A 14024-nucleotide genomic window follows, 5' to 3' on the forward strand; every position below is an offset into this window, starting at 1 on the left:
AATTGCCACCTGTTCGGGCTGCTGTTGTTGTAATGACATTTATTACGATTACCTTTCTGTTCTGTTCTGTTCTGTTCTGTGGTGTTCTGCTCAGCTCTCCATACGGATTCTGTTCAACTGGCGAATAAGGAATTGTCGCTGTCGTTCTGCCGGCATTTATAACCTGAGATGCACGACGCGACAGTCTCGTCAACGGCAGCTTTTAATTGCTTTCGGCTGATATTTAATTTTTTTATTTTTTTCTTACTTATTTTGCCTTGTGTATTTGTGATTTGACACGTTCCGAATCTGTGTGTTCTGACCAAAACCAGTTCTCCTTTCAGCATCATGTGCACGAGAGCTGTGCTGTGCTGTGTATGTGAACCCATCTGCTCTGAGCACTACTGATTGCATAAAAGTGACAGTTTGCAGTGAATATTATTGGAGCTTTGTTGTCTGCCTATAATTAGGGTTCATAGTCCACAGTTGTTGGACAGCATTTCAGCCTCGATTTTCCCACTACGGAAGCTGTATTTTTATTATTTACTCTTATTACCAGTTTCCACAATGACACTTTTAAATATTTGCATCGTTTAATAATAAACTATTTGGTTAGTTTTGGAATAACTCGTTAGTTACTTAGTTAAGAAAGTGAAATTTAAATTTATTTGCTTTGATCTTCACTTCCCATAAATGTAACATTCTTACACATTTTATTTTATTATATTGTATTAAACGTTGTCAGTTGAGCTTGCTTACTAAAAGCGATTAGAGTACTACGGATTATTTTAATGGCTGTTGAGCAAGATTTATATGCCTGCTACCCAGGATCAGGCTTAATTTGTGACGGATTCCTCACTAAACTTCATTATCCCACTGAGGAACACTGGTCACATGTTCGTTACCCTCAATCGATGTTGTTCGGGGCAATTTGTATCCCAAAGTTTCATCGACATTTATGGAAGCGCTTGGACTCGACTGGCGAGGCAGACAGACGACGACGACGACGATGACGACGACGACGATGAGAATCTGTCCGAGAGATGAGAGAACTCCTTTTAATTTCGTATTTCACATGAAACTCATTTTCGTCTCATAACAAAATTGCCGCTAAGCTGCGAGCTGTTCGCTCACTCGCATCCACAGCGAACCGAACAAAGGAGGAAGAAAAATGGCATTCCAGACACCAATCATGATTATTATTGGCTTTATCGCATAGAATCGGCGGCCGTCATAAGGCGGCAGCCGTCATAAGGCGCATTTTCTTAACGCATAACGCATTTCCAAAGTCATAAAGCAGCGGCGGTCATAAATGCGTGTTAAACTCGAACAACAGAAATTTCTTCTTTTTTTCGTTTTTTTTTTTTTTTAAGATGTCAACCATTAAATGAAACGGTCCCAAGCCGATCCAAAAACGATCCAAAAAACCCAAAACCAAATCGAACCCAGGGATCACAAGGGGCAGTGTCCAAGTTTGTGGCTCTGTCTCTCTATTTTGTAAAAATTTATTTATGAAACACATTAAAAGTGTCAACACGGCTTGCCGCACATGAGATATGTGTGTTTGGCAAGTCAAAGCCGATGTTTAATACCGCTCTGACCGCTGTCCGCTGTCCACTGTCCCCTCCCCCGGATCTCCAGGTCTTCAGTAGTCCCAGCACCAAGGCAGCACTTCAGTTCTGATTATGAACGCCTCTGAATCGCCCCGACTGCTGCCGAACACAGGGCTTAACAAAGTGATTTCAACAGCAACAACAACAAAAAAAAGAAGGAAAATAAAAAGCTACTTCTCTGTTCTCGTTTTTTATTTTCATTTTTCCCCCTTAGTATTTGTTGTTGTTGTTGCTGTTTTGTTTTTTAATATGCAAATCCCTTGTGGGATCGCTGACGAAAGCCGCCGGTTGCCCCGCCGGTAGAAACCACAGAAGAGAGCGCCAACATCGAGCGGTGTTCAATCGCAGGACACGAACACGAACATGGACTTGGACTTGGACTTGGACTTGGACTTGGACTTGGATTCGGACTTGGACCCAAATCAGGGAAAAGGCAAAGGAAAAGGGTCTGCAAATGCTACTCGACAAATGCAGCATCAATGCAGAGAAAACATTTCTGAGAACCATTCAAAGTTCGCCTTTGAAATGGAAGGTGTTGAAACTTACAATTATATTCAAGTTACAAATTAAAATTAATCATAAATTCCTTGAAGCGTATTAGAATATCTTTTCCATTCGATTTTGGGTGATCCATATAAAATTCTTATTTATCTATGCTTTGTTTTCTTTCTTTACCCAGTAAACTTCCCATTGAAGTCTGTTCCAGGGCCTTAAACATCTGAAGAACTTGCCAATTCATATCTTCTTTTTGAAGTCGAAAAATGTTTCTCCTTCATAATACACTCATTTTGTTCTATGGTTATTAATATTTACATGCTTTTAGAGCTAATTTGTCATACTTTTCTACCAATCACGCCATCCCGTTTGATAAACACTAAGAGATTGTTGGCAAGCAGGTGAGAAATCTAACTTTAGTTACACTTACAGAAAATATATAATATTATATAGGTTACGAAGAAAAGCTTATCTATGAGATAGATGAATTAGAAAGGAATGAAAAATATTTCAATGAAAAAAAAAAAAAAACAGTAAACAATTTGTATTGCACAGAACACCTTTGTTAAAATCCAAATAAGTGTAAAGTGACATATCAAAACATATTGTAGTTGTTCACTTTTTTAAAAAATAACTTTTTAATTTTCCGAATACCACAAATGGCTTGAATGTACCCGGGATTTTCGGTCAGTGTATGCTCTGGCGCTACTTGGGACTTCGGCCGACTGTCGCAGCCGATCAGACGTGATGTTTGGGTCGGTCTGCCTAGCAGGGGTCCGCTCCAAAGGCTCCATAGGCTCCCCGGCTCCCTGAAAACCTCGGCCCGATTCAGTCGGCCAGAATGGTCAGAATGGTCGTAATCCGGGGCTTAGACTGTGTTTTAAGTGGATAGGTCGGTTAGCCCTCAAGCGCAGACACGAAGCCGCATCAACATCATCGGATGGAAAGTGTGATGTTGGGGCTACTGGATCTATGGGCTTTTCTGTGTAGCATCTGCCTTATTCTCCTTTTTTTTTTAACGGAATGGGAGCGTTTGAGTGGAAGAATCAGGGAGTTTTGGTTCAAATTCGGGATCTTGGAATGTGATTTCCTATTTTTCCTGGCACATAACTTATTTAGTGTAACGAAATGGTTCATCTATCTAATATTTAATTATTAAATAAATGTACAACTTCAAATTTTGATTGTCTTCAATTTAAGCAATTACCCATTGTTTTTATAACTCTACAAATTATACAATCTTTCTTTCTTCTTCTTAACTTTATTAAAATTCTGGCGAAGCAATTTCGAAGATTTTAAGGTCGTTTGACTTTATTGTACTTTTCCAATATTTGGCAAAAATTAGATTAGCTTTTGGCACGAATTAAATAACGAACTTAATAATGTTATTGAATTAAGGTCTTTGGTTCATCATCAGTTTTTCTTTAAAAGACTTCAACGGCAATGGAGAATCTGCTTGGTATTTCGCTACTTTGACAATGACTTTCTTATCGTTCAGCGATCGATCCAAGGGACAGTCGCGATTTGGCCGCTTTTTTGTTTATTTGCTTATCGCTTTCGGGGCGTCACCGAGTTGATGACCAACCATCGACCAACCATCCAGGTTGGCACAGGCTACATGGCTATATGGCTATTGAAGCTGGCTGAAGCCATCGCTTGCATAGGCTTGGCCATGGCATTTTTGGCCAAAAGAGCCTCTGCTGAAAGTACGCCGAACTGATCTCAAGTAAACCACAAAAGCCATTCTTGTTTGTTGCCGGGAGCAAAATCAACGATTGATTGAAGGAAAGGCAAGGAGACTGCGGATTGAAAAAATAAGAGCCGAGGCTGAAACCCAAAAAAAAAGTAACAAAAAAAGAAAAGAAAAACAAAACTGAAGCTTAAGACTGATGATAAAACCGAGGCTGAAACTGAAACTGAGGCGGCGGCTTTGTTCATCTGCTACAAGCATCGCATTTAATGAGATTTATATCAGTTTTTAATAGCGTTGTGACTCTATTGTGTGCTGGGCCGTATCTAAAGCAAATCTGTAGTCATCTCGTCGGCCGATAGAGATATACAAATTAGTTTTGCCGAGACATTGTCGAAATGGTCGTCGAGTGACCGGTATGAGGAAGTCGAGAAAAGCCTTTATATATACTTAAATTTATACTTGTATATGTATATACATATATCTACTTACGTCTTATTGGGTTTATGGACCGACTTCCTGAAGTGCGTGGTGGCTGTTTATATATATAGGTATATATTTCAAAGTCTTGTATGCAGAGCAGTTCCACGGCAGATCTATAATAACAAAAAAAAAATGGAAAGAAAAGCGAGTGGTTAGAGCTATAGTCTGGGTGATCACGATCTCACAACAAGTTTTGATGATTTGTGCCAACACGTCCGTCAAAATGTCAAATTCTTGGGCACACATCAACAATTCGACACATTTCACACATCGATGCCAAAAACCAAATCTCTTAGCCTCCGAATATCGATTTCGATTCGGCGGGATTGCCGCAATGGCCCGAAGTCAACGCTATTTGTATTGTTAAAACCCTTCCCTCCCCATGAAACTGTGTTAATTCAAATCAAATGACAAAATATAATAAACGACCATAAAATTTAATCCGAGTCTTTTCTAAAAAGGTACGAAAAATGTGCAAAGTGCCTCGGCACACAAAACTCGTCACATTGGTTTTAGATAAAAGATTTAAGTCGACTGTGCTACTCACTCTTTTAATGCGTACAAAATATTTGTTTTCAATTAAAGTTAAATAGCAATCTAAATATGTATGTAAAATGTATTTCGCTTGTCTTTGAATTAAAATTAGAATTTTAGAATTTTTCTCTGCAAAGCTCTTACTGAATTTGGAATACACATTGCAAGTTCATAGAAAGTTGTCTATTTAAAAAAAATAGCTCTAGAGCAGTGTTAAAACTCAGGACAGAAAGTCATTTAATAAACTCCAGGTTTATTTAAAATTGAATGGCGAAGTTGTTACCTAATTCTTTTTTTTTTTTTTTTAAGTAGATTTTGGCAATTTGTACAAAGAATGCTTGAAGAAAGACGAATCTAACCGGTAAAATGACAAAACGGTAGCACTGATTTTGTACATAACGTATGACACAAAACCGAAAAATGAAAACCAATTAAACAAGCTAATCATTTTATTGCCATTAGCACTGGCAACAAAAACCACACTTGCAGAGAAGAAAGAAGAAGTCAAATTTAAACGGCTTATTAGCAGTACCATTTAGGTGTTAACGTCAGTTATGATGGCCATTGTGTGTTTGTAAAGAGAAACCAATGTGTGTATGGGTGTGCCAACTATTCGTGTACCCTGCAAATATTTAAAGAACCTGTCCCTCAAAAAAATATTATCCCTAAGCTACTATCAGATGTCACCTTTTGTTTTTGATAACTTAGGGGTTTTAAACAAAAATATAATAATTTATTAAGCTCTCATAACAGAGTATTTCAGGCATTCGCATATGATCCCCGAAATTTGTATTTGTTTACTTATCGTGTGGGCTTAAGTCTTGGACAGTTAACAGTTTTAACTGTGCAAACATTGGTGCAACTCATTAGCGGAATTATCAGCTTGGTACACGTATTATATTTGTGACAGCAGCGCCTGTCAACCAGCCAAATCGTCAGCCATCAAATATTATATATAACGTAGCCGCCTGATAAGACTATAGTATTGCATCATCTGATTTGAAATATGTTTAAATTATGAGCAGGTTCTGTTTGAAAATTGATAAGAACTAATGTAATCATTCTTACACCATTTACATAAGCAAGTTGCCCTTAAATCCAAACTTGGCTTTAAAGAATTGAAGTATTTTTTATTTCGTAGTCCCAACCCCATTTAACCAAAATGAAAATCGTACAGAAACTACAGTCCCTTTTTTTTTTTCAATTTTTGAGTCCAACCGCTGATTGATTAATGAACTGGTATTTCGACTGAATATTTCATGTGTCCGGTGCTTTTATTTCCCTTCTTGGTGGCTCTTCATCCTTGACCAGAGCCGCCGCGACTTCGGTCTTGATCCTTCCGCCCAGCACGACTGTTGCTGCCCCGTTGACATTGTAATTGAATCAATAATAAAATCAAAATGTACAACGATGACAATGACACTTGGATTTTGACTCCGACTTCGATTCCGATTCCGATTCCCTTCTCCCGTCTCCATCTCCATCTCCATCTCGGTCTGGACACACGGACGACCCCTGTCTGCTGACTCCATGTCCGTGTTCGTTTCGCTGTCCGTGTCATCGTGTCATCATTTCAGCATTTCAGCACAAGGAAAGGCAACGTCACCATTCGCCATCGCCATCGCCGGCTCTTGAGAGCCGGACCCCCCTTTCGAATTCCACTCCGTATGGGTGTAGGCATCGAACTTGGTTTACGATTCGACCAGTTCAGATCTACTCCATATATGTTGCACAGAGAAAAACATATTACCCTTACTTGATAATTAAATACCTACTCTGTATTACTCTTATGATAAAAATCTACCTATAGATCTATATTTATAGATCTTTTCTTATAGAATTCTAATTGGTGGAAAAAAAAAATGGAATGGTTTGTAAGATGAAAATTTAGATTGTGTCAAAAAATGTTAGATACTGACTTTGGGTTTCGTTATTTTTTCCTACTTTTTTTTTATTGTAGGTCATGAAAATGTCAACGCAATTTAAAACAAATCGAACCGTAACCCTCAGCCCTATAAAAATGGTATTTGAAATGCCTGGAAATTTAGTGACATCAACAGGGGAGCTTTTTTGCCGAGCTGATATGGTTGTTGTTTTCCGCCGTGAACGTCAATGTTCAATCAATGACTTCGACTGGCTGTCTGACTAGCAGCAGACTTTCCTCGTCGAGTGCATGTGCTTGTGTCTTTCCTTTTAGAATTTGTTATAATGTGTATATACATATTTCATTTTTTGAACTGTCTCCCTGACAGCCCACGAACGTTTTGAGTGACGTACAAAACGATGTCGTGTTGTCGTGCCACGGATTCGACTTCGCGTTCTCGACCAGGTTGACTTTTTGTCGTTTCTCCTCCGCTTTTGGCGTACACCTCGTATAAATCGTATATATAGTATACTATAGTATAGGACAGACGGATGGACGGACGTGGCAAATGGTGACTTTGACTTGAATGCGCCAACCGAGCGATTTCTCGAGTGGGACGTCAAATCAGCTGAACTTTTCATTAAGGCCTTTTGAATTTCGGCATTAACCCTTTTGGTGAACCGTCCCTGTCACCGTTTTTCTTCTTCTTCTTTTTCTTCCTTATATGTATATGTATAGGTATATAAATGTTTATTGGCGGTAAAAGATCTGGCAACCCATTAGCAGTTGATCCACGGTGAATCGAAGACAAACTGAGCAACACACAACATAACTTTTTCAGCGGGCTGACAACTCCGCATAAATCATAATCCTTGGGGTTAATGACGAAAGCCCCACGTTGTCAACTGAAATATGGCCACCAATCGGGATTGTTCAACTGGCGGTTTTTCTGCCAAAATTAGGATAATATTATTATCCAGTTTTGTTGAAAACCTCTACACTTTTCGACTATTAAATTTTAATTTGATATTGACGTAAACTTTTAACATATGTTGTATGGTATTTCGATACGCCTTTTAAAGCAATTACTGGCTTTGAAATTATAGTAGGGGATTGAATATTCTCATGTTTTTTATAACATTTTTACAACTAAAATTATTTTCACACGTTTAAAATTTTCAGTTTTAGTATCGCTCAGTGTTGCAAAGGAATAAGTGATAATTAAGTACTGTTGATTGTTTTTAAAATTTTACTAGTACATTTATACAAGCTAATATGTATGATTTTATTAATATTTATTGTAACAGCTAGTAAGTTTTTTGAAGTGGAAAAAAGAGCCCCAATTAGTTGTACAACCCAATGATAGCCGTTTTGTTAGCTGCTTTCTGGCTTCTAACTCTTTTGTCAACACTGGTCGCGGGACGTACGGAGGAAAACAGGACAGGCTCTGGAACTGGGACTGCAATTGGGGACCTGGCATTGGGCTCAGCGCGTTTGCGTTTGGGTTTGTATTTCTTTTTTTTTCGCTTTTTTTTTCGCTTTTTTTTTTTTTTTTTTTTTTTTGAAAGGCAGCCGTCATGGCGGTGTCAGTAGTTTTGCCGGCCGGGCGAGCGACCAGGCCTCATACTGGCAGACAGTCAGTCAGCCAGTCAGTCAAGTCAGCGATTCTCACAAAGGAAACACTCGAGAAGTGAACATGTTAACGGGAGAAATAGTTCGTCGCCTCCTCCAATCCTCCAATCCTCCAATCCGAGGCCTCAAAAGGAGCCGTGCGGTGTATGTTATGTTATGGTATGGTTTTCGTTATAGTATGCTTTCCTTCTGCCCCTTTATAATGCTGTTTTTTACGTATGTGTGTGTGAGCTGCAGGTGGGGAAGGTGCATTGTGTCGCCCGAACCCGAAAACACTTGCGAGAGTCACTCGAGAGCTGTCAATCCGAAAAGCCGAGAAACGCCAGCGAATAAGGTAAATACAAATGGGCGGCGGTAAAAAAAAATGCAGAAAAAAACGCAAAAAAAAAAAAAAACAAGAACAACCAAAAAGTCAAGGGTAGCGTCAAGTCGAGTGGAGTGGAGTCAAAAGGCCCCCAGAAGTTTGTTCGCAGTAGTGTGAGCTCGATTCCGAAGCTGGATATATATTATATCTGAAAAAACGCAACGTTATTAGCTCTCGTACCAGTTTTCATCCAGGGGCGTTCCGCTCGGAGGGCATTAAATGATTATCTGGCTCTGTCATGCCACTGAGATCGGTCTCGAAAATTATGCGAATTTCATACTTTAGGGGGCATGTTCTCCTTGTTTCTGTCTCTCGTCTGTCTCTTGTGTGTTTATCTTGCCTTTGCCCCTCGCCTCCTCGCTGTGTGTCCTTTGGCTTGGCTGTGTGTCTTCGGTTCCGACTGCTCCATCTGATATCGATATTATTACTGGTCGAAATGTAACCGAACCGATTTTGATTAGGAACCATATTTTCTTTTTGGACAGCAGGTGTAGCCAATGGAACGACATCTTCTTTTTGGGGACATCATCGATTGTTTTAAGGGGGATATTAATATTTGATGGGAAAATATTACAAATGGTAAATGAGAGATGCATATTTGTTTTCTTTTGATTTGTCATTAAGTTGAGAAACCATTTTAATTGATAAGAAAATTTTGACTACAAATATCTAGCACTAAAATGTTTTTTTACGTCCTTCCCCATTTCAAATTTTGAAAAACTGTATATATTTTTAAATATCTGTTATGAAAGAGCAAGTTTTGTGTGATTTAATTGTAAAAATTTTGATTAGTGTACTCGATGAGGTCGACCGATTGGTACGCATTTAATATACGACTCCTAGATTCAGGGAACCGCTTGCAGATTTGCATACCAAGATGGCTGGATGGCTGGATGGCCGAGGCGGAAATATCCGGGCAAGGAGTGATTGGCTTTTTCCCAAACGAATGGCAGCTGAAAAAAGGTTTCCTAGGGAGCAGCTGGCCGGGGCGATGCACATGATCTTCCTGCGAGTCGGGGAGCCGTGTTTTATCGGGCCGCAGATCGTGGCAACCAGGCACTAGCGGCAGTATCAAAACGAAAAGCCCTGCAGTGTCCAGCGATAGGATGCGAAAATAAGATGGCAACAAATTGCCATATGGCCATGGCAATGGGTGTCTGTAATCGTCATATTGGGTAATATTCGCTCGTAAAAGTATCACCGACCATGTTTTCCCAAATGAGAGAAAGATTGAGACTCCCTCCAAAAGCAAAAAAAAAAAAAAAAAAAAAGCGAAAAAAGGAAGGAAAGGAAAAAAGGCAAGCTAAAAGCCAAGACGCCACCGCCAAGAGAACAGCAATAATAAGAACAGGAACAGAGGGCTGTGAACCGAAAAACAGCAGGCAGATCTCAGATCTCAGCTCCCATGACCATTCTCCTGCCTCAATGGACCTCATACGGTGCCAACTGGCCAGGCTCAAACGCAAAATCAGACGCAGGCCGTGGCTCAGCTCACCTGCCTGCCAGATCGATGTTGTGCATTTCCATTTCCATTTCCATTTCCATATTCCCCGGCTCAGCGAATCCCTCGAAGCTTCCCATCGCAAAACACTTTAATCCATTCAGAGGCAGCCGCGTAAACTTTGTCGTCTAGTTCAACACCTAATCCAGGTAGAATAATCGTTCTTTGGAGCGGAGACTTCCGATTTGGGTTGATAAACTTTGTCATGCGAAAGGTCAGAAGATAATCAAACCAAAAAAAAAAAAAAGAATCTTGCTCATTTTTGTATATTTGGGTTATATGTGTTGCACGTTATTAACTGACTAAGAATTTATAGAAAAAGATATTCACATGCTGTAAGTCATATTATTCACAAAATGCATTATACAAATTCTTTTATCATTTTTGACTTCACTCCAAATTCTTCTATTATATTCGCGTTAATTTGCTTCCATTTATTAATGACTCTTTTATCTATTCCACTTTAACCATCATTAATTCCTTTGCTGTGGAACAAGGTGTCGGGTGCTCCTTCGAAGCACTTAGACTTCTTGACCCGAGGCTTCTGCGCATTAGAATCCCCATGTTCCCAACTTTAATGTTAATTCTCAGTGGCGTTCCAACGCTTTACTGGCAAATCAGGGGCTTTCGTTTCCAAAGCGAGTGTGAAAGGTTTTTATTTATTTCTGTACCAAATACCCAATGCGATGCGCGTATAAATATTCTTTGGTTTAAGCAGTGGACTATTGCATATCTGCTTGGTTTTGTTTATATGCGGCACTAAATTTATTGTCATTTTTATTTGCATGGTTCATTGCCAGCTAGGAAAGATGAGAGTCGAGTTGCCGAGATGCTGGCGATGCTGGAGATGCCGATGTCCCTGTTTAGAGTCAGTGTGTCCATCTGCATTCCCATGGCCTTTACCTTTCCCGCTCCTGCTGACAGGTTGGCTTATTGAGGCTGAGACAAGATAAGTGCTTTTGTCTCTCCCCTCCTTCCTCCCTCTATTTTTTTTTTGTATTTTTTTTTTGTATTTTTTGATGCCTGCTGATCTACGGCACTGCACGAGCGCGAACATCCACATCCACATTCGCATTCGCATCCCATATCCACATCCACATCCACATTCGCGTCCACGGAAATGGCGGGTTCAGTTCTCACTCGCACATTTTTATGATGGACCGAGATTGCCATACTTTCCAGCAAATGTGTGTATGTGTGTGTCTCCGTTGAGTGATTGAATTGGATATAGGACCAAGAGTATATAGCTTGTATGGCAGGTGTCTCATCTAACTGTTTGATTTCGTTTGCCATTGTCTTTCTTGCTCGTTTTTATAATCCCCTCTACTTTTCTCTTATTTCTGATTTTTTGTTTTTGTTTTTTTTGTTGTTTTTTTTTTTTTGGCATTATCAAGCCGCAGTCATGGACCCGTCGCATCACATTGCTTCGCCATTGTGCAACGCGGTAACTGGTTTTCCATCCATCCATCCATCCATCCAGCCAACCATCCAACCAACCGACCGACCAACCAACCAACCAACCAACGAACCAACCGACGGACCAACCGACCATCCAACCATCCAGCCATCCGTCCATCTGTACAGCCGCCCAGGCCATCCATCCATCCATCGGTCCAGCCTTCCCCTTCGCTTTATCTTTTAGCGAGAATTGCCAATCATTCGCAGCCGCAATAAAATTACATGAGTAAAATGTGTCCGCGAGCATTCGTGGTACTTGATCGTTTTTTTTTTTTCGCTCTCTTCTCCTTTTTTTTCAAGAGTGCGGTAATCGGTTTCAATTTCATCTTTATAGTGTTATGAAACCCAGGGTTCGCGCACAGCTTTTCAGTCGCCACCTTCGACGGCGAGTCCACGAAACAACAAAAAAAAAAAAAAGGAAGAGTGCTCCGCGGTGCTCGGTGGGTGGACACTCGCACTGGGTGGATTGGATTAGTACCCGTCCTTTAATCGGTACCATCTCGGTACGGCACACTGTACGGAATTTGGCAAGCGATTACGGGTCTAATGGAATGCGATGAGCTGACATGATCCAAGGATTATCGCACCAAACAGTGCAATTTCTTTCTTTCATTTAATTCGAGGTCGTACTTAGTTCGGGTCAGATGTCAAGAGATTCTAATGTCAGTTATCAATTTATTAAAGAATAAAGTGGTAATAAGCTACGAGCTCTAGCTCTGGGAATGTGAACATAAATAATATTTGATAATAATGGATACATCTCATGGGGTTTTAATAAAAAACCTATTTTAAACTGTTTCAGGGATTTCACAATAAATGTGTAAACACCTAAAGTTGTTATCAGATTTATTTCATGCAATCTATATATAATATTCATCCGATACCAAATACTCTAATATTAATAATATGTGTATTATTCATATATAAATAGGCAATACACATGAAGAAAAAACTTTCCCACGTTAAAATATGCAAATGGTTTAATTACTGGAAAAGTTAAATAACAGATCAAATGAACAGTTACATTTGTATGTGAATACCAAGAATACTTGTCCTATTTTATTATAATTCCCAATCTGTTCTGTTCAAGATATTGCCTACTACTACTCAGGTAGCAATCGGTTATTTTGCTTAGTGTACTCCACCCGCTCTTCGCCCATATTCAACTGACCGTTCTGGCCATGTCCATGCCGCTGGGCTCTGCTCTATTGCTCCTCCATTTATTTAAGATGGCTGGAGCGGGAACCTGAAGCCGAAGCCGAAGCCGAAGCTGAAACTGAAGCTGAAGCTGGAGAGTCGGGAGTTTTTGGGATCTTGGCCTGCGACTTTGACTCCAACATCGAGTTCGACTTGGACTGGGACTTGGGAGTTGAGCCTGTAAAAAGCAATTCACTGTAATTGCTTTGTGACTTATGGCCCGGCCCAACTTGCGCGTTCATCGCTTTTTGCCCGATTGCTAGTCGTCGTCGGCAGGTAGCTGCCGACTCCACTCAAAAGGCACCTCCTCCGCCACCTTCGACCACCTTCCGCCAGCTTGGACTCGACTTCTTGGCAAACTTCTTGCCAATGTCCCTATTTTTGTGGTGGATGCGGCTTTTGGTGGATGCTGCTGCTGATGCTGAGGTTGCTGCTGCTGATGCTGCTGATGCTGCTGCGTAGTCTTTCGAAAGTGGTAGTAGTGGTTGTGGTAGTGGCGACTTGACCTTGTCATGCCATTAAATAAAATCAAACAGAAACTGAACTTGGTCCGATGTTCGTCCCTCTGCAGCATGCGTTCTTTTTTCTTTCTTCTGTTTGCTTCTTTTTTTGGTTGGTTTTATTTTCTTTTTTTTTTTTTTTTTTTTTTTGCCAGTGTGTCCGCCCTCTCCTTCCGGCGACCCGGGTACCGCCCCCTTTTGTTTTTTGCTTTTATTCTTGCCTTCTCTCTCTTCTCGGTGGATCGCTAATCCCACAGTTCCATCTACTCCGTCGTCTTGGCACATAACGAGTTGCTATATTTTGATGGATTTGCCTGGCCGAGGTGTAAATATTAAACAACAACGTGCGGCCAGTGCGAAAACGTACAGTATCCACACCATACAGACGACCGATGTCAAGAATGCCACATGCATCTTGCCCCTCGATCCCTCTTCTTCTTCTTCGCCTCGCTAACTGGTTGACTTTACTTTCTGCCTGACTGGCAGACTGCAGTTGTTAAACTTGATGACTGATGCTCATTGAATCTAATGCAAACGAAATCCGCCTCAAATCGCACTTCTCTCCAAAGGAAATCAGACTCAATTTTGCCGAGCAGAAGGTCATCGATCATATTGTTACGAAGATATATTTCAGATTTCAAGAGGAACTTGCTAAACATATTTTCTTTTCGGGTGTAAATAAATTGAAGTGATATATACACGGTGCTTTGTGAT

The 14024-nt window shown here is 40.3% G+C and overlaps 1 protein-coding gene across 6 annotated transcripts in view; it reads right to left on the reverse strand.

Annotated features, from left to right (window-relative positions):
• Positions 1–14024, reverse strand: part of LOC108102148 — a 33546-nt gene that overhangs the window by 7583 nt on the left and 11939 nt on the right. For all 6 annotated transcript variants that reach the window (XM_017206828.2, XM_017206830.2, XM_017206829.2 and 3 more), the window contains one exon: positions 4270–4373. The gene's annotated coding sequence lies outside the window, so the exon portion shown is untranslated. The remainder of the gene's footprint in view (positions 1–4269; positions 4374–14024) is intronic.

This window comes from Drosophila ficusphila, unplaced genomic scaffold (genome assembly GCF_018152265.1).
Source record: "Drosophila ficusphila isolate 14025-0441.05 unplaced genomic scaffold, ASM1815226v1 contig_197, whole genome shotgun sequence".
In the NCBI taxonomy this organism is placed as follows: Eukaryota; Metazoa; Arthropoda; class Insecta; order Diptera; family Drosophilidae; genus Drosophila; species Drosophila ficusphila.